The sequence below is a fragment of the Eleutherodactylus coqui genome, chromosome 3, assembly GCF_035609145.1.
Source record: "Eleutherodactylus coqui strain aEleCoq1 chromosome 3, aEleCoq1.hap1, whole genome shotgun sequence".
Lineage (NCBI taxonomy): Eukaryota > Metazoa > Chordata > Amphibia > Anura > Eleutherodactylidae > Eleutherodactylus > Eleutherodactylus coqui.
In genome coordinates this window covers 87,159,777-87,183,001 of record NC_089839.1, presented here as the reverse complement: position 1 = coordinate 87,183,001, position 23,225 = coordinate 87,159,777, and the positions used below count along the sequence as shown (strand labels likewise).

Sequence of the window (23,225 nt, the reverse complement as noted above, 5' to 3'; positions counted from 1 at the left end):
GCACTCTCTCTTTTTTCACCAGAATAAGGAAGCCCCAGCAAAACTGGAGCATGCAAAAATTGCTACAAAATTCAGTGTTGCTCCTCTCCACGGAAATCTTTAGTAAAAGGCGAAAGATTTATACGTTCTGAAGAGAAACCAGAGCATAATGGGCAAGGGGTTCCTCAGCTCCTGCCACCACCGCTGCAGTGCTCTCTTAGCCTAGGGAGACCACCCGGAAAAGAGGCAAAATGAGAAATTGTGCACAACCAGCCAGAATCCTTCACTTCTGCAGTATGCAAATAAGGCCCCTGTTCAGGAACTGTTGACAGGATTCTGGCTGCCTTGGGTAATTGTGCACAATCAGCCAGGATCACATCTTTCCCAGGATGCTTTGCTTCTGCAACATGCAAATGAGGACCCCCATTCAGGATCAGTTAACACATTCGGAAACAGCACTCTCTCTTTTTTCACCAGAATAAGGAAGCCCCAGCAAAACAGGAGCATGCAAAAATTGCTACAAAACTCAGTGTTGCTCCTCTCCACGGAAATCTTTAGTAAAAGGCGAAAGATTTATACGTTCTGAAGAGAAACCAGAGCATAATGGGCAAGGGGTTCCTCAGCTCCTGCCACCACCGCTGCAGTGCTCTCTTAGCCTAGGGAGACCACCCGGAAAAGAGGCAAAATGAGAAATTGTGCACAACCAGCCAGAATCCTTCACTTCTGCAGTATGCAAATAAGGCCCCTGTTCAGGAACTGTTGACAGGATTCTGGCTGCCTTGGGTAATTGTGCACAATCAGCCAGGATCACATCTTTCCCAGGATGCTTTGCTTCTGCAACATGCAAATGAGGACCCCCATTCAGGATCAGTTAACACATTCGGAAACAGCACTCTCTCTTTTTTCACCAGAATAAGGAAGCCCCAGCAAAACTGGAGCATGCAAAAATTGCTACAAAACTCAGTGTTGCTCCTCTCCACGGAAATCTTTAGTAAAAGGCGAAAGATTTATACGTTCTGAAGACAAACCAGAGCATAATGGGCAAGGGGTTCCTCAGCTCCTGCCACCACCGCTGCAGTGCTCTCTTAGCCTAGGGAGACCACCCGGAAAAGAGGCAAAATGAGAAATTGTGCACAACCAGCCAGAATCCTTCACTTCTGCAGTATGCAAATAAGGCCCCTGTTCAGGAACTGTTGACAGGATTCTGGCTGCCTTGGGTAATTGTGCACAATCAGCCAGGATCACATCTTTCCCAGGATGCTTTGCTTCTGCAACATGCAAATGAGGACCCCCATTCAGGATCAGTTAACACATTCAGAAACAGCACGCTCTCTTTTTTCACCAGAATAAGGAAGCCCCAGCAAAACTGGAGCATGCAAAAATTGCTACAAAACTCAGTGTTGCTCCTCTCCACGGAAATCTTTAGTAAAAGGCGAAAGATTTATACGTTCTGAAGAGAAACCAGAGCATAATGGGCAAGGGGTTCCTGCCACCACCGCTGCAGTGCTCTCTTAGCCTAGGGAGACCACCCGGAAAAGAGGCAAAATGAGAAATTGTGCACAACCAGCCAGAATCCTTCACTTCTGCAGTATGCAAATAAGGCCCCTGTTCAGGAACTGTTGACAGGATTCTGGCTGCCTTGGGTAATTGTGCACAATCAGCCAGGATCACATCTTTCCCAGGATGCTTTGCTTCTGCAACATGCAAATGAGGACCCCCATTCAGGATCAGTTAACACATTCGGAAACAGCACTCTCTCTTTTTTCACCAGAATAAGGAAGCCCCAGCAAAACTGGAGCATGCAAAAATTGCTACAAAACTCAGTGTTGCTCCTCTCCACGGAAATCTTTAGTAAAAGGCGAAAGATTTATACGTTCTGAAGAGAAACCAGAGCATAATGGGCAAGGGGTTCCTCAGCTCCTGCCACCACCGCTGCAGTGCTCTCTTAGCCTAGGGAGACCACCCGGAAAAGAGGCAAAATGAGAAATTGTGCACAACCAGCCAGAATCCTTCACTTCTGCAGTATGCAAATAAGGCCCCTGTTCAGGAACTGTTGACAGGATTCTGGCTGCCTTGGGTAATTGTGCACAATCAGCCAGGATCACATCTTTCCCAGGATGCTTTGCTTCTGCAACATGCAAATGAGGACCCCCATTCAGGATCAGTTAACACATTCGGAAACAGCACGCTCTCTTTTTTCACCAGAATAAGGAAGCCCCAGCAAAACTGGAGCATGCAAAAATTGCTACAAAACTCAGTGTTGCTCCTCTCCACGGAAATCTTTAGTAAAAGGCGAAAGATTTATACATTCTGAAGAGAAACCAGAGCATAATGGGCAAGGGGTTCCTCAGCTCCTGCCACCACCGCTGCAGTGCTCTCTTAGCCTAGGGAGACCACCCGGAAAAGAGGCAAAATGAGAAATTGTGCACAACCAGCCAGAATCCTTCACTTCTGCAGTATGCAAATAAGGCCCCTGTTCAGGAACTGTTGACAGGATTCTGGCTGCCTTGGGTAATTGTGCACAATCAGCCAGGATCACATCTTTCCCAGGATGCTTTGCTTCTGCAACATGCAAATGAGGACCCCCATTCAGGATCAGTTAACACATTCAGAAACAGCACGCTCTCTTTTTTCACCAGAATAAGGAAGCCCCAGCAAAACTGGAGCATGCAAAAATTGCTACAAAACTCAGTGTTGCTCCTCTCCACGGAAATCTTTAGTAAAAGGCGAAAGATTTATACGTTCTGAAGAGAAACCAGAGCATAATGGGCAAGGGGTTCCTGCCACCACCGCTGCAGTGCTCTCTTAGCCTAGGGAGACCACCCGGAAAAGAGGCAAAATGAGAAATTGTGCACAACCAGCCAGAATCCTTCACTTCTGCAGTATGCAAATAAGGCCCCTGTTCAGGAACTGTTGACAGGATTCTGGCTGCCTTGGGTAATTGTGCACAATCAGCCAGGATCACATCTTTCCCAGGATGCTTTGCTTCTGCAACATGCAAATGAGGACCCCCATTCAGGATCAGTTAACACATTCGGAAACAGCACTCTCTCTTTTTTCACCAGAATAAGGAAGCCCCAGCAAAACTGGAGCATGCAAAAATTGCTACAAAACTCAGTGTTGCTCCTCTCCACGGAAATCTTTAGTAAAAGGCGAAAGATTTATACGTTCTGAAGAGAAACCAGAGCATAATGGGCAAGGGGTTCCTCAGCTCCTGCCACCACCGCTGCAGTGCTCTCTTAGCCTGGGGAGACCACCCGGAAAAGAGGCAAAATGAGAAATTGTGCACAACCAGCCAGAATCCTTCACTTCTGCAGTATGCAAATAAGGCCCCTGTTCAGGAACTGTTGACAGGATTCTGGCTGCCTTGGGTAATTGTGCACAATCAGCCAGGATCACATCTTTCCCAGGATGCTTTGCTTCTGCAACATGCAAATGAGGACCCCCATTCAGGATCAGTTAACACATTCGGAAACAGCACTCTCTCTTTTTTCACCAGAATAAGGAAGCCCCAGCAAAACTGGAGCATGCAAAAATTGCTACAAAACTCAGTGTTGCTCCTCTCCACGGAAATCTTTAGTAAAAGGCGAAAGATTTATACGTTCTGAAGACAAACCAGAGCATAATGGGCAAGGGGTTCCTCAGCTCCTGCCACCACCGCTGCAGTGCTCTCTTAGCCTAGGGAGACCACCCGGAAAAGAGGCAAAATGAGAAATTGTGCACAACCAGCCAGAATCCTTCACTTCTGCAGTATGCAAATAAGGCCCCTGTTCAGGAACTGTTGACAGGATTCTGGCTGCCTTGGGTAATTGTGCACAATCAGCCAGGATCACATCTTTCCCAGGATGCTTTGCTTCTGCAACATGCAAATGAGGACCCCCATTCAGGATCAGTTAACACATTCAGAAACAGCACGCTCTCTTTTTTCACCAGAATAAGGAAGCCCCAGCAAAACTGGAGCATGCAAAAATTGCTACAAAACTCAGTGTTGCTCCTCTCCACGGAAATCTTTAGTAAAAGGCGAAAGATTTATACGTTCTGAAGAGAAACCAGAGCATAATGGGCAAGGGGTTCCTGCCACCACCGCTGCAGTGCTCTCTTAGCCTAGGGAGACCACCCGGAAAAGAGGCAAAATGAGAAATTGTGCACAACCAGCCAGAATCCTTCACTTCTGCAGTATGCAAATAAGGCCCCTGTTCAGGAACTGTTGACAGGATTCTGGCTGCCTTGGGTAATTGTGCACAATCAGCCAGGATCACATCTTTCCCAGGATGCTTTGCTTCTGCAACATGCAAATGAGGACCCCCATTCAGGATCAGTTAACACATTCGGAAACAGCACTCTCTCTTTTTTCACCAGAATAAGGAAGCCCCAGCAAAACTGGAGCATGCAAAAATTGCTACAAAACTCAGTGTTGCTCCTCTCCACGGAAATCTTTAGTAAAAGGCGAAAGATTTATACGTTCTGAAGAGAAACCAGAGCATAATGGGCAAGGGGTTCCTGCCACCACCGCTGCAGTGCTCTCTTAGCCTAGGGAGACCACCCGGAAAAGAGGCAAAATGAGAAATTGTGCACAACCAGCCAGAATCCTTCACTTCTGCAGTATGCAAATAAGGCCCCTGTTCAGGAACTGTTGACAGGATTCTGGCTGCCTTGGGTAATTGTGCACAATCAGCCAGGATCACATCTTTCCCAGGATGCTTTGCTTCTGCAACATGCAAATGAGGACCCCCATTCAGGATCAGTTAACACATTCGGAAACAGCACTCTCTCTTTTTTCACCAGAATAAGGAAGCCCCAGCAAAACTGGAGCATGCAAAAATTGCTACAAAACTCAGTGTTGCTCCTCTCCACGGAAATCTTTAGTAAAAGGCGAAAGATTTATACGTTCTGAAGAGAAACCAGAGCATAATGGGCAAGGGGTTCCTCAGCTCCTGCCACCACCGCTGCAGTGCTCTCTTAGCCTAGGGAGACCATCCGGAAAAGAGGCAAAATGAGAAATTGTGCACAACCAGCCAGAATCCTTCACTTCTGCAGTATGCAAATAAGGCCCCTGTTCAGGAACTGTTGACAGGATTCTGGCTGCCTTGGGTAATTGTGCACAATCAGCCAGGATCACATCTTTCCCAGGATGCTTTGCTTCTGCAACATGCAAATGAGGACCCCCATTCAGGATCAGTTAACACATTCGGAAACAGCACTCTCTCTTTTTTCACCAGAATAAGGAAGCCCCAGCAAAACTGGAGCATGCAAAAATTGCTACAAAACTCAGTGTTGCTCCTCTCCACGGAAATCTTTAGTAAAAGGCGAAAGATTTATACGTTCTGAAGAGAAACCAGAGCATAATGGGCAAGGGGTTCCTCAGCTCCTGCCACCACCGCTGCAGTGCTCTCTTAGCCTAGGGAGACCACCCGGAAAAGAGGCAAAATGAGAAATTGTGCACAACCAGCCAGAATCCTTCACTTCTGCAGTATGCAAATAAGGCCCCTGTTCAGGAACTGTTGACAGGATTCTGGCTGCCTTGGGTAATTGTGCACAATCAGCCAGGATCACATCTTTCCCAGGATGCTTTGCTTCTGCAACATGCAAATGAGGACCCCCATTCAGGATCAGTTAACACATTCGGAAACAGCACGCTCTCTTTTTTCACCAGAATAAGGAAGCCCCAGCAAAACTGGAGCATGCAAAAATTGCTACAAAACTCAGTGTTGCTCCTCTCCACGGAAATCTTTAGTAAAAGGCGAAAGATTTATACATTCTGAAGAGAAACCAGAGCATAATGGGCAAGGGGTTCCTCAGCTCCTGCCACCACCGCTGCAGTGCTCTCTTAGCCTAGGGAGACCACCCGGAAAAGAGGCAAAATGAGAACTTGTGCACAACCAGCCAGAATCCTTCACTTCTGCAGTATGCAAATAAGGCCCCTGTTCAGGAACTGTTGACAGGATTCTGGCTGCCTTGGGTAATTGTGCACAATCAGCCAGGATCACATCTTTCCCAGGAAGCTTTGCTTCTGCAACATGCAAATGAGGACCCCCATTCAGGATCAGTTAACACATTCGGAAACAGCACTCTCTTTTTTCACCAGAATAAGGAAGCCCCAGCAAAACTGGAGCATTCAAAAATTGCTACAAAACTCAGTGTTGCTCCTCTCCACGGAAATCTTTAATAAAAGGCGAAAGATTTATACGTTCTGAAGAGAAACCAGAGCATAATGGGCAAGGGGTTCCTCAGCTCCTGCCACCACCGCTGCAGTGCTCTCTTAGCCTAGGGAGACCACCCGGAAAAGAGGCAAAATGAGAAATTGTGCACAACCAGCCAGAATCCTTCACTTCTGCAGTATGCAAATAAGGCCCCTGTTCAGGAACTGTTGACAGGATTCTGGCTGCCTTGGGTAATTGTGCACAATCAGCCAGGATCACATCTTTCCCAGGATGCTTTGCTTCTGCAACATGCAAATGAGGACCCCCATTCAGGATCAGTTAACACATTCGGAAACAGCACTCTCTCTTTTTTCACCAGAATAAGGAAGCCCCAGCAAAACTGGAGCATGCAAAAATTGCTACAAAACTCAGTGTTGCTCCTCTCCACGGAAATCTTTAGTAAAAGGCGAAAGATTTATACGTTCTGAAGAGAAACCAGAGCATAATGGGCAAGGGGTTCCTCAGCTCCTGCCACCACCGCTGCAGTGCTCTCTTAGCCTAGGGAGACCACCCGGAAAAGAGGCAAAATGAGAAATTGTGCACAACCAGCCAGAATCCTTCACTTCTGCAGTATGCAAATAAGGCCCCTGTTCAGGAACTGTTGACAGGATTCTGGCTGCCTTGGGTAATTGTGCACAATCAGCCAGGATCACATCTTTCCCAGGATGCTTTGCTTCTGCAACATGCAAATGAGGACCCCCATTCAGGATCAGTTAACACATTCGGAAACAGCACTCTCTCTTTTTTCACCAGAATAAGGAAGCCCCAGCAAAACTGGAGCATGCAAAAATTGCTACAAAACTCAGTGTTGCTCCTCTCCACGGAAATCTTTAGTAAAAGGCGAAAGATTTATACGTTCTGAAGAGAAACCAGAGCATAATGGGCAAGGGGTTCCTCAGCTCCTGCCACCACCGCTGCAGTGCTCTCTTAGCCTAGGGAGACCACCCGGAAAAGAGGCAAAATGAGAAATTGTGCACAACCAGCCAGAATCCTTCACTTCTGCAGTATGCAAATAAGGCCCCTGTTCAGGAACTGTTGACAGGATTCTGGCTGCCTTGGGTAATTGTGCACAATCAGCCAGGATCACATCTTTCCCAGGATGCTTTGCTTCTGCAACATGCAAATGAGGACCCCCATTCAGGATCAGTTAACACATTCGGAAACAGCACGCTCTCTTTTTTCACCAGAATAAGGAAGCCCCAGCAAAACTGGAGCATGCAAAAATTGCTACAAAACTCAGTGTTGCTCCTCTACACGGAAATCTTTAGTAAAAGGCGAAAGATTTATACGTTCTGAAGAGAAACCAGAGCATAATGGGCAAGGGGTTCCTCAGCTCCTGCCACCACCGCTGCAGTGCTCTCTTAGCCTAGGGAGACCACCCGGAAAAGAGGCAAAATGAGAACTTGTGCACAACCAGCCAGAATCCTTCACTTCTGCAGTATGCAAATAAGGCCCCTGTTCAGGAACTGTTGACAGGATTCTGGCTGCCTTGGGTAATTGTGCACAATCAGCCAGGATCACATCTTTCCCAGGAAGCTTTGCTTCTGCAACATGCAAATGAGGACCCCCATTCAGGATCAGTTAACACATTCGGAAACAGCACTCTCTTTTTTCACCAGAATAAGGAAGCCCCAGCAAAACTGGAGCATTCAAAAATTGCTACAAAACTCAGTGTTGCTCCTCTCCACGGAAATCTTTAGTAAAAGGCGAAAGATTTATACGTTCTGAAGAGAAACCAGAGCATAATGGGCAAGGGGTTCCTCAGCTCCTGCCACCACCGCTGCAGTGCTCTCTTAGCCTAGGGAGACCACCCGGAAAAGAGGCAAAATGAGAAATTGTGCACAACCAGCCAGAATCCTTCACTTCTGCAGTATGCAAATAAGGCCCCTGTTCAGGAACTGTTGACAGGATTCTGGCTGCCTTGGGTAATTGTGCACAATCAGCCAGGATCACATCTTTCCCAGGATGCTTTGCTTCTGCAACATGCAAATGAGGACCCCCATTCAGGATCAGTTAACACATTCGGAAACAGCACTCTCTCTTTTTTCACCAGAATAAGGAAGCCCCAGCAAAACTGGAGCATGCAAAAATTGCTACAAAACTCAGTGTTGCTCCTCTCCACGGAAATCTTTAGTAAAAGGCGAAAGATTTATACGTTCTGAAGACAAACCAGAGCATAATGGGCAAGGGGTTCCTCAGCTCCTGCCACCACCGCTGCAGTGCTCTCTTAGCCTAGGGAGACCACCCGGAAAAGAGGCAAAATGAGAAATTGTGCACAACCAGCCAGAATCCTTCACTTCTGCAGTATGCAAATAAGGCCCCTGTTCAGGAACTGTTGACAGGATTCTGGCTGCCTTGGGTAATTGTGCACAATCAGCCAGGATCACATCTTTCCCAGGATGCTTTGCTTCTGCAACATGCAAATGAGGACCCCCATTCAGGATCAGTTAACACATTCAGAAACAGCACGCTCTCTTTTTTCACCAGAATAAGGAAGCCCCAGCAAAACTGGAGCATGCAAAAATTGCTACAAAACTCAGTGTTGCTCCTCTCCACGGAAATCTTTAGTAAAAGGCGAAAGATTTATACGTTCTGAAGAGAAACCAGAGCATAATGGGCAAGGGGTTCCTGCCACCACCGCTGCAGTGCTCTCTTAGCCTAGGGAGACCACCCGGAAAAGAGGCAAAATGAGAAATTGTGCACAACCAGCCAGAATCCTTCACTTCTGCAGTATGCAAATAAGGCCCCTGTTCAGGAACTGTTGACAGGATTCTGGCTGCCTTGGGTAATTGTGCACAATCAGCCAGGATCACATCTTTCCCAGGATGCTTTGCTTCTGCAACATGCAAATGAGGACCCCCATTCAGGATCAGTTAACACATTCGGAAACAGCACTCTCTCTTTTTTCACCAGAATAAGGAAGCCCCAGCAAAACTGGAGCATGCAAAAATTGCTACAAAACTCAGTGTTGCTCCTCTCCACGGAAATCTTTAGTAAAAGGCGAAAGATTTATACGTTCTGAAGAGAAACCAGAGCATAATGGGCAAGGGGTTCCTCAGCTCCTGCCACCACCGCTGCAGTGCTCTCTTAGCCTGGGGAGACCACCTGGAAAAGAGGCAAAATGAGAAATTGTGCACAACCAGCCAGAATCCTTCACTTCTGCAGTATGTAAATAAGGCCCCTGTTCAGGAACTGTTGACAGGATTCTGGCTGCCTTGGGTAATTGTGCACAATCAGCCAGGATCACATCTTTCCCAGGATGCTTTGCTTCTGCAACATGCAAATGAGGACCCCCATTCAGGATCAGTTAACACATTCGGAAACAGCACGCTCTCTTTTTTCACCAGAATAAGGAAGCCCCAGCAAAACTGGAGCATGCAAAAATTGCTACAAAACTCAGTGTTGCTCCTCTCCACGGAAATCTTTAGTAAAAGGCGAAAGATTTATACGTTCTGAAGAGAAACCAGAGCATAATGGGCAAGGGGTTCCTCAGCTCCACCACCGCTGCAGTGCTCTCTTAGCCTAGGGAGACCACCCGGAAAAGAGGCAAAATGAGAAATTGTGCACAACCAGCCAGAATCCTTCACTTCTGCAGTATGCAAATAAGGCCCCTGTTCAGGAACTGTTGACAGGATTCTGGCTGCCTTGGGTAATTGTGCACAATCAGCCAGGATCACATCTTCAGGATCACATCTTTCCCAGGATGCTTTGCTTCTGCAACATGCAAATGAGGACCCCCATTCAGGATCAGTTAACACATTCGGAAACAGCACTCTCTCTTTTTTCACCAGAATAAGGAAGCCCCAGCAAAACTGGAGCATGCAAAAATTGCTACAAAACTCAGTGTTGCTCCTCTCCACGGAAATCTTTAGTAAAAGGCGAAAGATTTATACGTTCTGAAGAGAAACCAGAGCATAATGGGCAAGGGGTTCCTCAGCTCCTGCCACCACCGCTGCAGTGCTCTCTTAGCCTAGGGAGACCATCCGGAAAAGAGGCAAAATGAGAAATTGTGCACAACCAGCCAGAATCCTTCACTTCTGCAGTATGCAAATAAGGCCCCTGTTCAGGAACTGTTGACAGGATTCTGGCTGCCTTGGGTAATTGTGCACAATCAGCCAGGATCACATCTTTCCCAGGATGCTTTGCTTCTGCAACATGCAAATGAGGACCCCCATTCAGGATCAGTTAACACATTCGGAAACAGCACTCTCTCTTTTTTCACCAGAATAAGGAAGCCCCAGCAAAACTGGAGCATGCAAAAATTGCTACAAAACTCAGTGTTGCTCCTCTCCACGGAAATCTTTAGTAAAAGGCGAAAGATTTATACGTTCTGAAGACAAACCAGAGCATAATGGGCAAGGGGTTCCTCAGCTCCTGCCACCACCGCTGCAGTGCTCTCTTAGCCTAGGGAGACCACCCGGAAAAGAGGCAAAATGAGAAATTGTGCACAACCAGCCAGAATCCTTCACTTCTGCAGTATGCAAATAAGGCCCCTGTTCAGGAACTGTTGACAGGATTCTGGCTGCCTTGGGTAATTGTGCACAATCAGCCAGGATCACATCTTTCCCAGGATGCTTTGCTTCTGCAACATGCAAATGAGGACCCCCATTCAGGATCAGTTAACACATTCAGAAACAGCACGCTCTCTTTTTTCACCAGAATAAGGAAGCCCCAGCAAAACTGGAGCATGCAAAAATTGCTACAAAACTCAGTGTTGCTCCTCTCCACGGAAATCTTTAGTAAAAGGCGAAAGATTTATACGTTCTGAAGAGAAACCAGAGCATAATGGGCAAGGGGTTCCTGCCACCACCGCTGCAGTGCTCTCTTAGCCTAGGGAGACCACCCGGAAAAGAGGCAAAATGAGAAATTGTGCACAACCAGCCAGAATCCTTCACTTCTGCAGTATGCAAATAAGGCCCCTGTTCAGGAACTGTTGACAGGATTCTGGCTGCCTTGGGTAATTGTGCACAATCAGCCAGGATCACATCTTTCCCAGGATGCTTTGCTTCTGCAACATGCAAATGAGGACCCCCATTCAGGATCAGTTAACACATTCGGAAACAGCACTCTCTCTTTTTTCACCAGAATAAGGAAGCCCCAGCAAAACTGGAGCATGCAAAAATTGCTACAAAACTCAGTGTTGCTCCTCTCCACGGAAATCTTTAGTAAAAGGCGAAAGATTTATACGTTCTGAAGAGAAACCAGAGCATAATGGGCAAGGGGTTCCTGCCACCACCGCTGCAGTGCTCTCTTAGCCTAGGGAGACCACCCGGAAAAGAGGCAAAATGAGAAATTGTGCACAACCAGCCAGAATCCTTCACTTCTGCAGTATGCAAATAAGGCCCCTGTTCAGGAACTGTTGACAGGATTCTGGCTGCCTTGGGTAATTGTGCACAATCAGCCAGGATCACATCTTTCCCAGGATGCTTTGCTTCTGCAACATGCAAATGAGGACCCCCATTCAGGATCAGTTAACACATTCGGAAACAGCACTCTCTCTTTTTTCACCAGAATAAGGAAGCCCCAGCAAAACTGGAGCATGCAAAAATTGCTACAAAACTCAGTGTTGCTCCTCTCCACGGAAATCTTTAGTAAAAGGCGAAAGATTTATACGTTCTGAAGAGAAACCAGAGCATAATGGGCAAGGGGTTCCTCAGCTCCTGCCACCACCGCTGCAGTGCTCTCTTAGCCTAGGGAGACCATCCGGAAAAGAGGCAAAATGAGAAATTGTGCACAACCAGCCAGAATCCTTCACTTCTGCAGTATGCAAATAAGGCCCCTGTTCAGGAACTGTTGACAGGATTCTGGCTGCCTTGGGTAATTGTGCACAATCAGCCAGGATCACATCTTTCCCAGGATGCTTTGCTTCTGCAACATGCAAATGAGGACCCCCATTCAGGATCAGTTAACACATTCGGAAACAGCACTCTCTCTTTTTTCACCAGAATAAGGAAGCCCCAGCAAAACTGGAGCATGCAAAAATTGCTACAAAACTCAGTGTTGCTCCTCTCCACGGAAATCTTTAGTAAAAGGCGAAAGATTTATACGTTCTGAAGAGAAACCAGAGCATAATGGGCAAGGGGTTCCTCAGCTCCTGCCACCACCGCTGCAGTGCTCTCTTAGCCTAGGGAGACCATCCGGAAAAGAGGCAAAATGAGAAATTGTGCACAACCAGCCAGAATCCTTCACTTCTGCAGTATGCAAATAAGGCCCCTGTTCAGGAACTGTTGACAGGATTCTGGCTGCCTTGGGTAATTGTGCACAATCAGCCAGGATCACATCTTTCCCAGGATGCTTTGCTTCTGCAACATGCAAATGAGGACCCCCATTCAGGATCAGTTAACACATTCGGAAACAGCACTCTCTCTTTTTTCACCAGAATAAGGAAGCCCCAGCAAAACTGGAGCATGCAAAAATTGCTACAAAACTCAGTGTTGCTCCTCTCCACGGAAATCTTTAGTAAAAGGCGAAAGATTTATACGTTCTGAAGAGAAACCAGAGCATAATGGGCAAGGGGTTCCTCAGCTCCTGCCACCACCGCTGCAGTGCTCTCTTAGCCTAGGGAGACCACCCGGAAAAGAGGCAAAATGAGAAATTGTGCACAACCAGCCAGAATCCTTCACTTCTGCAGTATGCAAATAAGGCCCCTGTTCAGGAACTGTTGACAGGATTCTGGCTGCCTTGGGTAATTGTGCACAATCAGCCAGGATCACATCTTTCCCAGGATGCTTTGCTTCTGCAACATGCAAATGAGGACCCCCATTCAGGATCAGTTAACACATTCGGAAACAGCACGCTCTCTTTTTTCACCAGAATAAGGAAGCCCCAGCAAAACTGGAGCATGCAAAAATTGCTACAAAACTCAGTGTTGCTCCTCTCCACGGAAATCTTTAGTAAAAGGCGAAAGATTTATACATTCTGAAGAGAAACCAGAGCATAATGGGCAAGGGGTTCCTCAGCTCCTGCCACCACCGCTGCAGTGCTCTCTTAGCCTAGGGAGACCACCCGGAAAAGAGGCAAAATGAGAACTTGTGCACAACCAGCCAGAATCCTTCACTTCTGCAGTATGCAAATAAGGCCCCTGTTCAGGAACTGTTGACAGGATTCTGGCTGCCTTGGGTAATTGTGCACAATCAGCCAGGATCACATCTTTCCCAGGAAGCTTTGCTTCTGCAACATGCAAATGAGGACCCCCATTCAGGATCAGTTAACACATTCGGAAACAGCACTCTCTTTTTTCACCAGAATAAGGAAGCCCCAGCAAAACTGGAGCATTCAAAAATTGCTACAAAACTCAGTGTTGCTCCTCTCCACGGAAATCTTTAATAAAAGGCGAAAGATTTATACGTTCTGAAGAGAAACCAGAGCATAATGGGCAAGGGGTTCCTCAGCTCCTGCCACCACCGCTGCAGTGCTCTCTTAGCCTAGGGAGACCACCCGGAAAAGAGGCAAAATGAGAAATTGTGCACAACCAGCCAGAATCCTTCACTTCTGCAGTATGCAAATAAGGCCCCTGTTCAGGAACTGTTGACAGGATTCTGGCTGCCTTGGGTAATTGTGCACAATCAGCCAGGATCACATCTTTCCCAGGATGCTTTGCTTCTGCAACATGCAAATGAGGACCCCCATTCAGGATCAGTTAACACATTCGGAAACAGCACTCTCTCTTTTTTCACCAGAATAAGGAAGCCCCAGCAAAACTGGAGCATGCAAAAATTGCTACAAAACTCAGTGTTGCTCCTCTCCACGGAAATCTTTAGTAAAAGGCGAAAGATTTATACGTTCTGAAGAGAAACCAGAGCATAATGGGCAAGGGGTTCCTCAGCTCCTGCCACCACCGCTGCAGTGCTCTCTTAGCCTAGGGAGACCACCCGGAAAAGAGGCAAAATGAGAAATTGTGCACAACCAGCCAGAATCCTTCACTTCTGCAGTATGCAAATAAGGCCCCTGTTCAGGAACTGTTGACAGGATTCTGGCTGCCTTGGGTAATTGTGCACAATCAGCCAGGATCACATCTTTCCCAGGATGCTTTGCTTCTGCAACATGCAAATGAGGACCCCCATTCAGGATCAGTTAACACATTCGGAAACAGCACTCTCTCTTTTTTCACCAGAATAAGGAAGCCCCAGCAAAACTGGAGCATGCAAAAATTGCTACAAAACTCAGTGTTGCTCCTCTCCACGGAAATCTTTAGTAAAAGGCGAAAGATTTATACGTTCTGAAGAGAAACCAGAGCATAATGGGCAAGGGGTTCCTCAGCTCCTGCCACCACCGCTGCAGTGCTCTCTTAGCCTAGGGAGACCACCCGGAAAAGAGGCAAAATGAGAAATTGTGCACAACCAGCCAGAATCCTTCACTTCTGCAGTATGCAAATAAGGCCCCTGTTCAGGAACTGTTGACAGGATTCTGGCTGCCTTGGGTAATTGTGCACAATCAGCCAGGATCACATCTTTCCCAGGATGCTTTGCTTCTGCAACATGCAAATGAGGACCCCCATTCAGGATCAGTTAACACATTCGGAAACAGCACGCTCTCTTTTTTCACCAGAATAAGGAAGCCCCAGCAAAACTGGAGCATGCAAAAATTGCTACAAAACTCAGTGTTGCTCCTCTACACGGAAATCTTTAGTAAAAGGCGAAAGATTTATACGTTCTGAAGAGAAACCAGAGCATAATGGGCAAGGGGTTCCTCAGCTCCTGCCACCACCGCTGCAGTGCTCTCTTAGCCTAGGGAGACCACCCGGAAAAGAGGCAAAATGAGAACTTGTGCACAACCAGCCAGAATCCTTCACTTCTGCAGTATGCAAATAAGGCCCCTGTTCAGGAACTGTTGACAGGATTCTGGCTGCCTTGGGTAATTGTGCACAATCAGCCAGGATCACATCTTTCCCAGGAAGCTTTGCTTCTGCAACATGCAAATGAGGACCCCCATTCAGGATCAGTTAACACATTCGGAAACAGCACTCTCTTTTTTCACCAGAATAAGGAAGCCCCAGCAAAACTGGAGCATTCAAAAATTGCTACAAAACTCAGTGTTGCTCCTCTCCACGGAAATCTTTAGTAAAAGGCGAAAGATTTATACGTTCTGAAGAGAAACCAGAGCATAATGGGCAAGGGGTTCCTCAGCTCCTGCCACCACCGCTGCAGTGCTCTCTTAGCCTAGGGAGACCACCCGGAAAAGAGGCAAAATGAGAAATTGTGCACAACCAGCCAGAATCCTTCACTTCTGCAGTATGCAAATAAGGCCCCTGTTCAGGAACTGTTGACAGGATTCTGGCTGCCTTGGGTAATTGTGCACAATCAGCCAGGATCACATCTTTCCCAGGATGCTTTGCTTCTGCAACATGCAAATGAGGACCCCCATTCAGGATCAGTTAACACATTCGGAAACAGCACTCTCTCTTTTTTCACCAGAATAAGGAAGCCCCAGCAAAACTGGAGCATGCAAAAATTGCTACAAAACTCAGTGTTGCTCCTCTCCACGGAAATCTTTAGTAAAAGGCGAAAGATTTATACGTTCTGAAGACAAACCAGAGCATAATGGGCAAGGGGTTCCTCAGCTCCTGCCACCACCGCTGCAGTGCTCTCTTAGCCTAGGGAGACCACCCGGAAAAGAGGCAAAATGAGAAATTGTGCACAACCAGCCAGAATCCTTCACTTCTGCAGTATGCAAATAAGGCCCCTGTTCAGGAACTGTTGACAGGATTCTGGCTGCCTTGGGTAATTGTGCACAATCAGCCAGGATCACATCTTTCCCAGGATGCTTTGCTTCTGCAACATGCAAATGAGGACCCCCATTCAGGATCAGTTAACACATTCAGAAACAGCACGCTCTCTTTTTTCACCAGAATAAGGAAGCCCCAGCAAAACTGGAGCATGCAAAAATTGCTACAAAACTCAGTGTTGCTCCTCTCCACGGAAATCTTTAGTAAAAGGCGAAAGATTTATACGTTCTGAAGAGAAACCAGAGCATAATGGGCAAGGGGTTCCTGCCACCACCGCTGCAGTGCTCTCTTAGCCTAGGGAGACCACCCGGAAAAGAGGCAAAATGAGAAATTGTGCACAACCAGCCAGAATCCTTCACTTCTGCAGTATGCAAATAAGGCCCCTGTTCAGGAACTGTTGACAGGATTCTGGCTGCCTTGGGTAATTGTGCACAATCAGCCAGGATCACATCTTTCCCAGGATGCTTTGCTTCTGCAACATGCAAATGAGGACCCCCATTCAGGATCAGTTAACACATTCGGAAACAGCACTCTCTCTTTTTTCACCAGAATAAGGAAGCCCCAGCAAAACTGGAGCATGCAAAAATTGCTACAAAACTCAGTGTTGCTCCTCTCCACGGAAATCTTTAGTAAAAGGCGAAAGATTTATACGTTCTGAAGAGAAACCAGAGCATAATGGGCAAGGGGTTCCTCAGCTCCTGCCACCACCGCTGCAGTGCTCTCTTAGCCTGGGGAGACCACCTGGAAAAGAGGCAAAATGAGAAATTGTGCACAACCAGCCAGAATCCTTCACTTCTGCAGTATGTAAATAAGGCCCCTGTTCAGGAACTGTTGACAGGATTCTGGCTGCCTTGGGTAATTGTGCACAATCAGCCAGGATCACATCTTTCCCAGGATGCTTTGCTTCTGCAACATGCAAATGAGGACCCCCATTCAGGATCAGTTAACACATTCGGAAACAGCACGCTCTCTTTTTTCACCAGAATAAGGAAGCCCCAGCAAAACTGGAGCATGCAAAAATTGCTACAAAACTCAGTGTTGCTCCTCTCCACGGAAATCTTTAGTAAAAGGCGAAAGATTTATACGTTCTGAAGAGAAACCAGAGCATAATGGGCAAGGGGTTCCTCAGCTCCACCACCGCTGCAGTGCTCTCTTAGCCTAGGGAGACCACCCGGAAAAGAGGCAAAATGAGAAATTGTGCACAACCAGCCAGAATCCTTCACTTCTGCAGTATGCAAATAAGGCCCCTGTTCAGGAACTGTTGACAGGATTCTGGCTGCCTTGGGTAATTGTGCACAATCAGCCAGGATCACATCTTTCCCAGGATGCTTTGCTTCTGCAACATGCAAATGAGGACCCCCATTCAGGATCAGTTAACACATTCGGAAACAGCACTCTCTCTTTTTTCACCAGAATAAGGAAGCCCCAGCAAAACTGGAGCATGCAAAAATTGCTACAAAACTCAGTGTTGCTCCTCTCCACGGAAATCTTTAGTAAAAGGCGAAAGATTTATACGTTCTGAAGAGAAACCAGAGCATAATGGGCAAGGGGTTCCTCAGCTCCTGCCACCACCGCTGCAGTGCTCTCTTAGCCTAGGGAGACCATCCGGAAAAGAGGCAAAATGAGAAATTGTGCACAACCAGCCAGAATCCTTCACTTCTGCAGTATGCAAATAAGGCCCCTGTTCAGGAACTGTTGACAGGATTCTGGCTGCCTTGGGTAATTGTGCACAATCAGCCAGGATCACATCTTTCCCAGGATGCTTTGCTTCTGCAACATGCAAATGAGGACCCCCATTCAGGATCAGTTAACACATTCGGAAACAGCACTCTCTCTTTTTTCACCAGAATAAGGAAGCCCCAGCAAAACTGGAGCATGCAAAAATTGCTACAAAACTCAGTGTTGCTCCTCTACACGGAAATCTTTAGTAAAAGGCGAAAGATTTATACGTTCTGAAGAGAAACCAGAGCATAATGGGCAAGGGGTTCCTCAGCTCCTGCCACCACCGCTGCAGTGCTCTCTTAGCCTAGGGAGACCACCCGGAAAAGAGGCAAAATGAGAAATTGTGCACAACCAGCCAGAATCCTTCACTTCTGCAGTATGCAAATAAGGCCCCTGTTCAGGAACTGTTGACAGGATTCTGGCTGCCTTGGGTAATTGTGCACAATCAGCCAGGATCACATCTTTCCCAGGATGCTTTGCTTCTGCAACATGCAAATGAGGACCCCCATTCAGGATCAGTTAACACATTCGGAAACAGCACTCTCTCTTTTTTCACCAGAATAAGGAAGCCCCAGCAAAACTGGAGCATGCAAAAATTGCTACAAAACTCAGTGTTGCTCCTCTCCACGGAAATCTTTAGTAAAAGGCGAAAGATTTATACGTTCTGAAGAGAAACCAGAGCATAATGGGCAAGGGGTTCCTCAGCTCCTGCCACCACCGCTGCAGTGCTCTCTTAGCCTAGGGAGACCACCCGGAAAAGAGGCAAAATGAGAAATTGTGCACAACCAGCCAGAATCCTTCACTTCTGCAGTATGCAAATAAGGCCCCTGTTCAGGAACTGTTGACAGGATTCTGGCTGCCTTGGGTAATTGTGCACAATCAGCCAGGATCACATCTTTCCCAGGATGCTTTGCTTCTGCAACATGCAAATGAGGACCCCCATTCAGGATCAGTTAACACATTCGGAAACAGCACGCTCTCTTTTTTCACCAGAATAAGGAAGCCCCAGCAAAACTGGAGCATGCAAAAATTGCTACAAAACTCAGTGTTGCTCCTCTCCACGGAAATCTTTAGTAAAAGGCGAAAGATTTATACGTTCTGAAGAGAAACCAGAGCATAATGGGCAAGGGGTTCCTCAGCTCCTGCCACCACCGCTGCAGTGCTCTCTTAGCCTAGGGAGACCACCCGGAAAAGAGGCAAAATGAGAACTTGTGCACAACCAGCCAGAATCCTTCACTTCTGCAGTATGCAAATAAGGCCCCTGTTCAGGAACTGTTGACAGGATTCTGGCTGCCTTGGGTAATTGTGCACAATCAGCCAGGATCACATCTTTCCCAGGAAGCTTTGCTTCTGCAACATGCAAATGAGGACCCCCATTCAGGATCAGTTAACACATTCGGAAACAGCACTCTCTTTTTTCACCAGAATAAGGAAGCCCCAGCAAAACTGGAGCATTCAAAAATTGCTACAAAACTCAGTGTTGCTCCTCTCCACGGAAATCTTTAGTAAAAGGCGAAAGATTTATACGTTCTGAAGAGAAACCAGAGCATAATGGGCAAGGGGTTCCTCAGCTCCTGCCACCACCGCTGCAGTGCTCTCTTAGCCTAGGGAGACCACCCGGAAAAGAGGCAAAATGAGAAATTGTGCACAACCAGCCAGAATCCTTCACTTCTGCAGTATGCAAATAAGGCCCCTGTTCAGGAACTGTTGACAGGATTCTGGCTGCCTTGGGTAATTGTGCACAATCAGCCAGGATCACATCTTTCCCAGGATGCTTTGCTTCTGCAACATGCAAATGAGGACCCCCATTCAGGATCAGTTAACACATTCGGAAACAGCACTCTCTCTTTTTTCACCAGAATAAGGAAGCCCCAGCAAAACTGGAGCATGCAAAAATTGCTACAAAACTCAGTGTTGCTCCTCTCCACGGAAATCTTTAGTAAAAGGCGAAAGATTTATACGTTCTGAAGACAAACCAGAGCATAATGGGCAAGGGGTTCCTCAGCTCCTGCCACCACCGCTGCAGTGCTCTCTTAGCCTAGGGAGACCACCCGGAAAAGAGGCAAAATGAGAAATTGTGCACAACCAGCCAGAATCCTTCACTTCTGCAGTATGCAAATAAGGCCCCTGTTCAGGAACTGTTGACAGGATTCTGGCTGCCTTGGGTAATTGTGCACAATCAGCCAGGATCACATCTTTCCCAGGATGCTTTGCTTCTGCAACATGCAAATGAGGACCCCCATTCAGGATCAGTTAACACATTCAGAAACAGCACGCTCTCTTTTTTCACCAGAATAAGGAAGCCCCAGCAAAACTGGAGCATGCAAAAATTGCTACAAAACTCAGTGTTGCTCCTCTCCACGGAAATCTTTAGTAAAAGGCGAAAGATTTATACGTTCTGAAGAGAAACCAGAGCATAATGGGCAAGGGGTTCCTGCCACCACCGCTGCAGTGCTCTCTTAGCCTAGGGAGACCACCCGGAAAAGAGGCAAAATGAGAAATTGTGCACAACCAGCCAGAATCCTTCACTTCTGCAGTATGCAAATAAGGCCCCTGTTCAGGAACTGTTGATAGGATTCTGGCTGCCTTGGGTAATTGTGCACAATCAGCCAGGATCACATCTTTCCCAGGATGCTTTGCTTCTGCAACATGCAAATGAGGACCCCCATTCAGGATCAGTTAACACATTCGGAAACAGCACTCTCTCTTTTTTCACCAGAATAAGGAAGCCCCAGCAAAACTGGAGCATGCAAAAATTGCTACAAAACTCAGTGTTGCTCCTCTCCACGGAAATCTTTAGTAAAAGGCGAAAGATTTATACGTTCTGAAGAGAAACCAGAGCATAATGGGCAAGGGGTTCCTCAGCTCCTGCCACCACCGCTGCAGTGCTCTCTTAGCCTGGGGAGACCACCTGGAAAAGAGGCAAAATGAGAAATTGTGCACAACCAGCCAGAATCCTTCACTTCTGCAGTATGTAAATAAGGCCCCTGTTCAGGAACTGTTGACAGGATTCTGGCTGCCTTGGGTAATTGTGCACAATCAGCCAGGATCACTTCTTTCCCAGGATGCTTTGCTTCTGCAACATGCAAATGAGGACCCCCATTCAGGATCAGTTAACACATTCGGAAACAGCACGCTCTCTTTTTTCACCAGAATAAGGAAGCCCCAGCAAAACTGGAGCATGCAAAAATTGCTACAAAACTCAGTGTTGCTCCTCTCCACGGAAATCTTTAGTAAAAGGCGAAAGATTTATACGTTCTGAAGAGAAACCAGAGCATAATGGGCAAGGGGTTCCTCAGCTCCTGCCACCACCGCTGCAGTGCTCTCTTAGCCTAGGGAGACCACCCGGAAAAGAGGCAAAATGAGAAATTGTGCACAACCAGCCAGAATCCTTCACTTCTGCAGTATGCAAATAAGGCCCCTGTTCAGGAACTGTTGACAGGATTCTGGCTGCCTTGGGTAATTGTGCACAATCAGCCAGGATCACATCTTTCCCAGGAAGCTTTGCTTCTGCAACATGCAAATGAGGACCCCCATTCAGGATCAGTTAACACATTCGGAAACAGCACTCTCTTTTTTCACCAGAATAAGGAAGCCCCAGCAAAACTGGAGCATTCAAAAATTGCTACAAAACTCAGTGTTGCTCCTCTCCACGGAAATCTTTAGTAAAAGGCGAAAGATTTATACATTCTGAAGAGAAACCAGAGCATAATGGGCAAGGGGTTCCTCAGCTCCTGCCACCACCGCTGCAGTGCTCTCTTAGCCTAGGGAGACCACCCGGAAAAGAGGCAAAATGAGAAATTGTGCACAACCAGCCAGAATCCTTCACTTCTGCAGTATGCAAATAAGGCCCCTGTTCAGGAACTGTTGACAGGATTCTGGCTGCCTTGGGTAATTGTGCACAATCAGCCAGGATCACATCTTTCCCAGGATGCTTTGCTTCTGCAACATGCAAATGAGGACCCCCATTCAGGATCAGTTAACACATTCAGAAACAGCACGCTCTCTTTTTTCACCAGAATAAGGAAGCCCCAGCAAAACTGGAGCATGCAAAAATTGCTACAAAACTCAGTGTTGCTCCTCTCCACGGAAATCTTTAGTAAAAGGCGAAAGATTTATACGTTCTGAAGAGAAACCAGAGCATAATGGGCAAGGGGTTCCTGCCACCACCGCTGCAGTGCTCTCTTAGCCTAGGGAGACCACCCGGAAAAGAGGCAAAATGAGAAATTGTGCACAACCAGCCAGAATCCTTCACTTCTGCAGTATGCAAATAAGGCCCCTGTTCAGGAACTGTTGACAGGATTCTGGCTGCCTTGGGTAATTGTGCACAATCAGCCAGGATCACATCTTTCCCAGGATGCTTTGCTTCTGCAACATGCAAATGAGGACCCCCATTCAGGATCAGTTAACACATTCGGAAACAGCACTCTCTCTTTTTTCACCAGAATAAGGAAGCCCCAGCAAAACTGGAGCATGCAAAAATTGCTACAAAACTCAGTGTTGCTCCTCTCCACGGAAATCTTTAGTAAAAGGCGAAAGATTTATACGTTCTGAAGACAAACCAGAGCATAATGGGCAAGGGGTTCCTCAGCTCCTGCCACCACCGCTGCAGTGCTCTCTTAGCCTAGGGAGACCACCCGGAAAAGAGGCAAAATGAGAAATTGTGCACAACCAGCCAGAATCCTTCACTTCTGCAGTATGCAAATAAGGCCCCTGTTCAGGAACTGTTGACAGGATTCTGGCTGCCTTGGGTAATTGTGCACAATCAGCCAGGATCACATCTTTCCCAGGATGCTTTGCTTCTGCAACATGCAAATGAGGACCCCCATTCAGGATCAGTTAACACATTCAGAAACAGCACGCTCTCTTTTTTCACCAGAATAAGGAAGCCCCAGCAAAACTGGAGCATGCAAAAATTGCTACAAAACTCAGTGTTGCTCCTCTCCACGGAAATCTTTAGTAAAAGGCGAAAGATTTATACGTTCTGAAGAGAAACCAGAGCATAATGGGCAAGGGGTTCCTGCCACCACCGCTGCAGTGCTCTCTTAGCCTAGGGAGACCACCCGGAAAAGAGGCAAAATGAGAAATTGTGCACAACCAGCCAGAATCCTTCACTTCTGCAGTATGCAAATAAGGCCCCTGTTCAGGAACTGTTGACAGGATTCTGGCTGCCTTGGGTAATTGTGCACAATCAGCCAGGATCACATCTTTCCCAGGATGCTTTGCTTCTGCAACATGCAAATGAGGACCCCCATTCAGGATCAGTTAACACATTCGGAAACAGCACTCTCTCTTTTTTCACCAGAATAAGGAAGCCCCAGCAAAACTGGAGCATGCAAAAATTGCTACAAAACTCAGTGTTGCTCCTCTCCACGGAAATCTTTAGTAAAAGGCGAAAGATTTATACGTTCTGAAGAGAAACCAGAGCATAATGGGCAAGGGGTTCCTGCCACCACCGCTGCAGTGCTCTCTTAGCCTAGGGAGACCACCCGGAAAAGAGGCAAAATGAGAAATTGTGCACAACCAGCCAGAATCCTTCACTTCTGCAGTATGCAAATAAGGCCCCTGTTCAGGAACTGTTGACAGGATTCTGGCTGCCT

At 47.1% G+C, this 23,225-nt stretch overlaps 54 non-coding genes across 54 annotated transcripts; all 54 read right to left on the bottom strand.

The window, feature by feature from the left end:
- Positions 1–30: 30 nt before the first annotated feature.
- Positions 31–147, bottom strand: LOC136622499 (U5 spliceosomal RNA). Its single transcript, XR_010791713.1, has one exon. It is a non-coding gene; the product is annotated as a U5 spliceosomal RNA (small nuclear RNA).
- Positions 148–464: 317 nt separating this feature from the next.
- LOC136622291 (U5 spliceosomal RNA) lies at positions 465–581 on the bottom strand. Its single transcript, XR_010791512.1, has one exon. It is a non-coding gene; the product is annotated as a U5 spliceosomal RNA (small nuclear RNA).
- A 317-nt stretch (positions 582–898) lies between these two features.
- On the bottom strand, positions 899–1,015 carry LOC136622555 (U5 spliceosomal RNA). Its single transcript, XR_010791766.1, has one exon. It is a non-coding gene; the product is annotated as a U5 spliceosomal RNA (small nuclear RNA).
- Positions 1,016–1,332: 317 nt separating this feature from the next.
- LOC136622945 (U5 spliceosomal RNA) lies at positions 1,333–1,449 on the bottom strand. Its single transcript, XR_010792121.1, has one exon. It is a non-coding gene; the product is annotated as a U5 spliceosomal RNA (small nuclear RNA).
- A 309-nt stretch (positions 1,450–1,758) lies between these two features.
- On the bottom strand, positions 1,759–1,875 carry LOC136622944 (U5 spliceosomal RNA). The gene has a single exon (XR_010792120.1). It is a non-coding gene; the product is annotated as a U5 spliceosomal RNA (small nuclear RNA).
- Positions 1,876–2,192: 317 nt separating this feature from the next.
- LOC136622322 (U5 spliceosomal RNA) lies at positions 2,193–2,309 on the bottom strand. Its single transcript, XR_010791543.1, has one exon. It is a non-coding gene; the product is annotated as a U5 spliceosomal RNA (small nuclear RNA).
- Positions 2,310–2,626: 317 nt separating this feature from the next.
- On the bottom strand, positions 2,627–2,743 carry LOC136622943 (U5 spliceosomal RNA). Its single transcript, XR_010792119.1, has one exon. It is a non-coding gene; the product is annotated as a U5 spliceosomal RNA (small nuclear RNA).
- Positions 2,744–3,052: 309 nt separating this feature from the next.
- On the bottom strand, positions 3,053–3,169 carry LOC136622942 (U5 spliceosomal RNA). Its single transcript, XR_010792118.1, has one exon. It is a non-coding gene; the product is annotated as a U5 spliceosomal RNA (small nuclear RNA).
- A 317-nt stretch (positions 3,170–3,486) lies between these two features.
- Positions 3,487–3,603, bottom strand: LOC136622554 (U5 spliceosomal RNA). Its single transcript, XR_010791765.1, has one exon. It is a non-coding gene; the product is annotated as a U5 spliceosomal RNA (small nuclear RNA).
- Positions 3,604–3,920: 317 nt separating this feature from the next.
- Positions 3,921–4,037, bottom strand: LOC136622941 (U5 spliceosomal RNA). The gene has a single exon (XR_010792117.1). It is a non-coding gene; the product is annotated as a U5 spliceosomal RNA (small nuclear RNA).
- Positions 4,038–4,346: 309 nt separating this feature from the next.
- LOC136622940 (U5 spliceosomal RNA) lies at positions 4,347–4,463 on the bottom strand. The gene has a single exon (XR_010792116.1). It is a non-coding gene; the product is annotated as a U5 spliceosomal RNA (small nuclear RNA).
- A 309-nt stretch (positions 4,464–4,772) lies between these two features.
- LOC136622939 (U5 spliceosomal RNA) lies at positions 4,773–4,889 on the bottom strand. Its single transcript, XR_010792115.1, has one exon. It is a non-coding gene; the product is annotated as a U5 spliceosomal RNA (small nuclear RNA).
- Positions 4,890–5,206: 317 nt separating this feature from the next.
- LOC136622937 (U5 spliceosomal RNA) lies at positions 5,207–5,323 on the bottom strand. The gene has a single exon (XR_010792113.1). It is a non-coding gene; the product is annotated as a U5 spliceosomal RNA (small nuclear RNA).
- A 317-nt stretch (positions 5,324–5,640) lies between these two features.
- Positions 5,641–5,757, bottom strand: LOC136622321 (U5 spliceosomal RNA). Its single transcript, XR_010791542.1, has one exon. It is a non-coding gene; the product is annotated as a U5 spliceosomal RNA (small nuclear RNA).
- Positions 5,758–6,072: 315 nt separating this feature from the next.
- On the bottom strand, positions 6,073–6,189 carry LOC136622476 (U5 spliceosomal RNA). The gene has a single exon (XR_010791690.1). It is a non-coding gene; the product is annotated as a U5 spliceosomal RNA (small nuclear RNA).
- A 317-nt stretch (positions 6,190–6,506) lies between these two features.
- LOC136622936 (U5 spliceosomal RNA) lies at positions 6,507–6,623 on the bottom strand. Its single transcript, XR_010792112.1, has one exon. It is a non-coding gene; the product is annotated as a U5 spliceosomal RNA (small nuclear RNA).
- Positions 6,624–6,940: 317 nt separating this feature from the next.
- Positions 6,941–7,057, bottom strand: LOC136622935 (U5 spliceosomal RNA). Its single transcript, XR_010792111.1, has one exon. It is a non-coding gene; the product is annotated as a U5 spliceosomal RNA (small nuclear RNA).
- A 317-nt stretch (positions 7,058–7,374) lies between these two features.
- On the bottom strand, positions 7,375–7,491 carry LOC136622280 (U5 spliceosomal RNA). Its single transcript, XR_010791502.1, has one exon. It is a non-coding gene; the product is annotated as a U5 spliceosomal RNA (small nuclear RNA).
- Positions 7,492–7,806: 315 nt separating this feature from the next.
- LOC136622112 (U5 spliceosomal RNA) lies at positions 7,807–7,923 on the bottom strand. The gene has a single exon (XR_010791339.1). It is a non-coding gene; the product is annotated as a U5 spliceosomal RNA (small nuclear RNA).
- A 317-nt stretch (positions 7,924–8,240) lies between these two features.
- On the bottom strand, positions 8,241–8,357 carry LOC136622553 (U5 spliceosomal RNA). Its single transcript, XR_010791764.1, has one exon. It is a non-coding gene; the product is annotated as a U5 spliceosomal RNA (small nuclear RNA).
- Positions 8,358–8,674: 317 nt separating this feature from the next.
- Positions 8,675–8,791, bottom strand: LOC136622934 (U5 spliceosomal RNA). Its single transcript, XR_010792110.1, has one exon. It is a non-coding gene; the product is annotated as a U5 spliceosomal RNA (small nuclear RNA).
- A 309-nt stretch (positions 8,792–9,100) lies between these two features.
- On the bottom strand, positions 9,101–9,217 carry LOC136622932 (U5 spliceosomal RNA). The gene has a single exon (XR_010792109.1). It is a non-coding gene; the product is annotated as a U5 spliceosomal RNA (small nuclear RNA).
- A 317-nt stretch (positions 9,218–9,534) lies between these two features.
- Positions 9,535–9,651, bottom strand: LOC136622931 (U5 spliceosomal RNA). The gene has a single exon (XR_010792108.1). It is a non-coding gene; the product is annotated as a U5 spliceosomal RNA (small nuclear RNA).
- Positions 9,652–9,978: 327 nt separating this feature from the next.
- Positions 9,979–10,095, bottom strand: LOC136622930 (U5 spliceosomal RNA). Its single transcript, XR_010792107.1, has one exon. It is a non-coding gene; the product is annotated as a U5 spliceosomal RNA (small nuclear RNA).
- Positions 10,096–10,412: 317 nt separating this feature from the next.
- On the bottom strand, positions 10,413–10,529 carry LOC136622552 (U5 spliceosomal RNA). Its single transcript, XR_010791763.1, has one exon. It is a non-coding gene; the product is annotated as a U5 spliceosomal RNA (small nuclear RNA).
- A 317-nt stretch (positions 10,530–10,846) lies between these two features.
- Positions 10,847–10,963, bottom strand: LOC136622929 (U5 spliceosomal RNA). Its single transcript, XR_010792106.1, has one exon. It is a non-coding gene; the product is annotated as a U5 spliceosomal RNA (small nuclear RNA).
- A 309-nt stretch (positions 10,964–11,272) lies between these two features.
- On the bottom strand, positions 11,273–11,389 carry LOC136622928 (U5 spliceosomal RNA). Its single transcript, XR_010792105.1, has one exon. It is a non-coding gene; the product is annotated as a U5 spliceosomal RNA (small nuclear RNA).
- Positions 11,390–11,698: 309 nt separating this feature from the next.
- On the bottom strand, positions 11,699–11,815 carry LOC136622927 (U5 spliceosomal RNA). The gene has a single exon (XR_010792104.1). It is a non-coding gene; the product is annotated as a U5 spliceosomal RNA (small nuclear RNA).
- A 317-nt stretch (positions 11,816–12,132) lies between these two features.
- On the bottom strand, positions 12,133–12,249 carry LOC136622925 (U5 spliceosomal RNA). The gene has a single exon (XR_010792102.1). It is a non-coding gene; the product is annotated as a U5 spliceosomal RNA (small nuclear RNA).
- A 317-nt stretch (positions 12,250–12,566) lies between these two features.
- Positions 12,567–12,683, bottom strand: LOC136622924 (U5 spliceosomal RNA). The gene has a single exon (XR_010792101.1). It is a non-coding gene; the product is annotated as a U5 spliceosomal RNA (small nuclear RNA).
- Positions 12,684–13,000: 317 nt separating this feature from the next.
- On the bottom strand, positions 13,001–13,117 carry LOC136622320 (U5 spliceosomal RNA). The gene has a single exon (XR_010791541.1). It is a non-coding gene; the product is annotated as a U5 spliceosomal RNA (small nuclear RNA).
- A 315-nt stretch (positions 13,118–13,432) lies between these two features.
- Positions 13,433–13,549, bottom strand: LOC136622475 (U5 spliceosomal RNA). The gene has a single exon (XR_010791689.1). It is a non-coding gene; the product is annotated as a U5 spliceosomal RNA (small nuclear RNA).
- A 317-nt stretch (positions 13,550–13,866) lies between these two features.
- On the bottom strand, positions 13,867–13,983 carry LOC136622923 (U5 spliceosomal RNA). Its single transcript, XR_010792100.1, has one exon. It is a non-coding gene; the product is annotated as a U5 spliceosomal RNA (small nuclear RNA).
- Positions 13,984–14,300: 317 nt separating this feature from the next.
- Positions 14,301–14,417, bottom strand: LOC136622922 (U5 spliceosomal RNA). The gene has a single exon (XR_010792099.1). It is a non-coding gene; the product is annotated as a U5 spliceosomal RNA (small nuclear RNA).
- Positions 14,418–14,734: 317 nt separating this feature from the next.
- LOC136622279 (U5 spliceosomal RNA) lies at positions 14,735–14,851 on the bottom strand. The gene has a single exon (XR_010791501.1). It is a non-coding gene; the product is annotated as a U5 spliceosomal RNA (small nuclear RNA).
- Positions 14,852–15,166: 315 nt separating this feature from the next.
- On the bottom strand, positions 15,167–15,283 carry LOC136622100 (U5 spliceosomal RNA). Its single transcript, XR_010791327.1, has one exon. It is a non-coding gene; the product is annotated as a U5 spliceosomal RNA (small nuclear RNA).
- Positions 15,284–15,600: 317 nt separating this feature from the next.
- Positions 15,601–15,717, bottom strand: LOC136622550 (U5 spliceosomal RNA). Its single transcript, XR_010791761.1, has one exon. It is a non-coding gene; the product is annotated as a U5 spliceosomal RNA (small nuclear RNA).
- Positions 15,718–16,034: 317 nt separating this feature from the next.
- Positions 16,035–16,151, bottom strand: LOC136622921 (U5 spliceosomal RNA). Its single transcript, XR_010792098.1, has one exon. It is a non-coding gene; the product is annotated as a U5 spliceosomal RNA (small nuclear RNA).
- Positions 16,152–16,460: 309 nt separating this feature from the next.
- LOC136622920 (U5 spliceosomal RNA) lies at positions 16,461–16,577 on the bottom strand. The gene has a single exon (XR_010792097.1). It is a non-coding gene; the product is annotated as a U5 spliceosomal RNA (small nuclear RNA).
- A 317-nt stretch (positions 16,578–16,894) lies between these two features.
- LOC136622919 (U5 spliceosomal RNA) lies at positions 16,895–17,011 on the bottom strand. Its single transcript, XR_010792096.1, has one exon. It is a non-coding gene; the product is annotated as a U5 spliceosomal RNA (small nuclear RNA).
- A 313-nt stretch (positions 17,012–17,324) lies between these two features.
- Positions 17,325–17,441, bottom strand: LOC136622918 (U5 spliceosomal RNA). Its single transcript, XR_010792095.1, has one exon. It is a non-coding gene; the product is annotated as a U5 spliceosomal RNA (small nuclear RNA).
- Positions 17,442–17,758: 317 nt separating this feature from the next.
- LOC136622277 (U5 spliceosomal RNA) lies at positions 17,759–17,875 on the bottom strand. Its single transcript, XR_010791500.1, has one exon. It is a non-coding gene; the product is annotated as a U5 spliceosomal RNA (small nuclear RNA).
- A 317-nt stretch (positions 17,876–18,192) lies between these two features.
- On the bottom strand, positions 18,193–18,309 carry LOC136622917 (U5 spliceosomal RNA). The gene has a single exon (XR_010792094.1). It is a non-coding gene; the product is annotated as a U5 spliceosomal RNA (small nuclear RNA).
- A 317-nt stretch (positions 18,310–18,626) lies between these two features.
- Positions 18,627–18,743, bottom strand: LOC136622916 (U5 spliceosomal RNA). Its single transcript, XR_010792093.1, has one exon. It is a non-coding gene; the product is annotated as a U5 spliceosomal RNA (small nuclear RNA).
- Positions 18,744–19,058: 315 nt separating this feature from the next.
- Positions 19,059–19,175, bottom strand: LOC136622089 (U5 spliceosomal RNA). The gene has a single exon (XR_010791316.1). It is a non-coding gene; the product is annotated as a U5 spliceosomal RNA (small nuclear RNA).
- A 317-nt stretch (positions 19,176–19,492) lies between these two features.
- LOC136622549 (U5 spliceosomal RNA) lies at positions 19,493–19,609 on the bottom strand. The gene has a single exon (XR_010791760.1). It is a non-coding gene; the product is annotated as a U5 spliceosomal RNA (small nuclear RNA).
- Positions 19,610–19,926: 317 nt separating this feature from the next.
- LOC136622914 (U5 spliceosomal RNA) lies at positions 19,927–20,043 on the bottom strand. Its single transcript, XR_010792091.1, has one exon. It is a non-coding gene; the product is annotated as a U5 spliceosomal RNA (small nuclear RNA).
- A 309-nt stretch (positions 20,044–20,352) lies between these two features.
- Positions 20,353–20,469, bottom strand: LOC136622913 (U5 spliceosomal RNA). The gene has a single exon (XR_010792090.1). It is a non-coding gene; the product is annotated as a U5 spliceosomal RNA (small nuclear RNA).
- A 317-nt stretch (positions 20,470–20,786) lies between these two features.
- LOC136622912 (U5 spliceosomal RNA) lies at positions 20,787–20,903 on the bottom strand. The gene has a single exon (XR_010792089.1). It is a non-coding gene; the product is annotated as a U5 spliceosomal RNA (small nuclear RNA).
- A 315-nt stretch (positions 20,904–21,218) lies between these two features.
- Positions 21,219–21,335, bottom strand: LOC136622300 (U5 spliceosomal RNA). Its single transcript, XR_010791521.1, has one exon. It is a non-coding gene; the product is annotated as a U5 spliceosomal RNA (small nuclear RNA).
- Positions 21,336–21,652: 317 nt separating this feature from the next.
- Positions 21,653–21,769, bottom strand: LOC136622911 (U5 spliceosomal RNA). Its single transcript, XR_010792088.1, has one exon. It is a non-coding gene; the product is annotated as a U5 spliceosomal RNA (small nuclear RNA).
- A 309-nt stretch (positions 21,770–22,078) lies between these two features.
- Positions 22,079–22,195, bottom strand: LOC136622548 (U5 spliceosomal RNA). The gene has a single exon (XR_010791759.1). It is a non-coding gene; the product is annotated as a U5 spliceosomal RNA (small nuclear RNA).
- A 317-nt stretch (positions 22,196–22,512) lies between these two features.
- LOC136622910 (U5 spliceosomal RNA) lies at positions 22,513–22,629 on the bottom strand. Its single transcript, XR_010792087.1, has one exon. It is a non-coding gene; the product is annotated as a U5 spliceosomal RNA (small nuclear RNA).
- Positions 22,630–22,938: 309 nt separating this feature from the next.
- LOC136622909 (U5 spliceosomal RNA) lies at positions 22,939–23,055 on the bottom strand. Its single transcript, XR_010792086.1, has one exon. It is a non-coding gene; the product is annotated as a U5 spliceosomal RNA (small nuclear RNA).
- Positions 23,056–23,225: the final 170 nt, after the last annotated feature.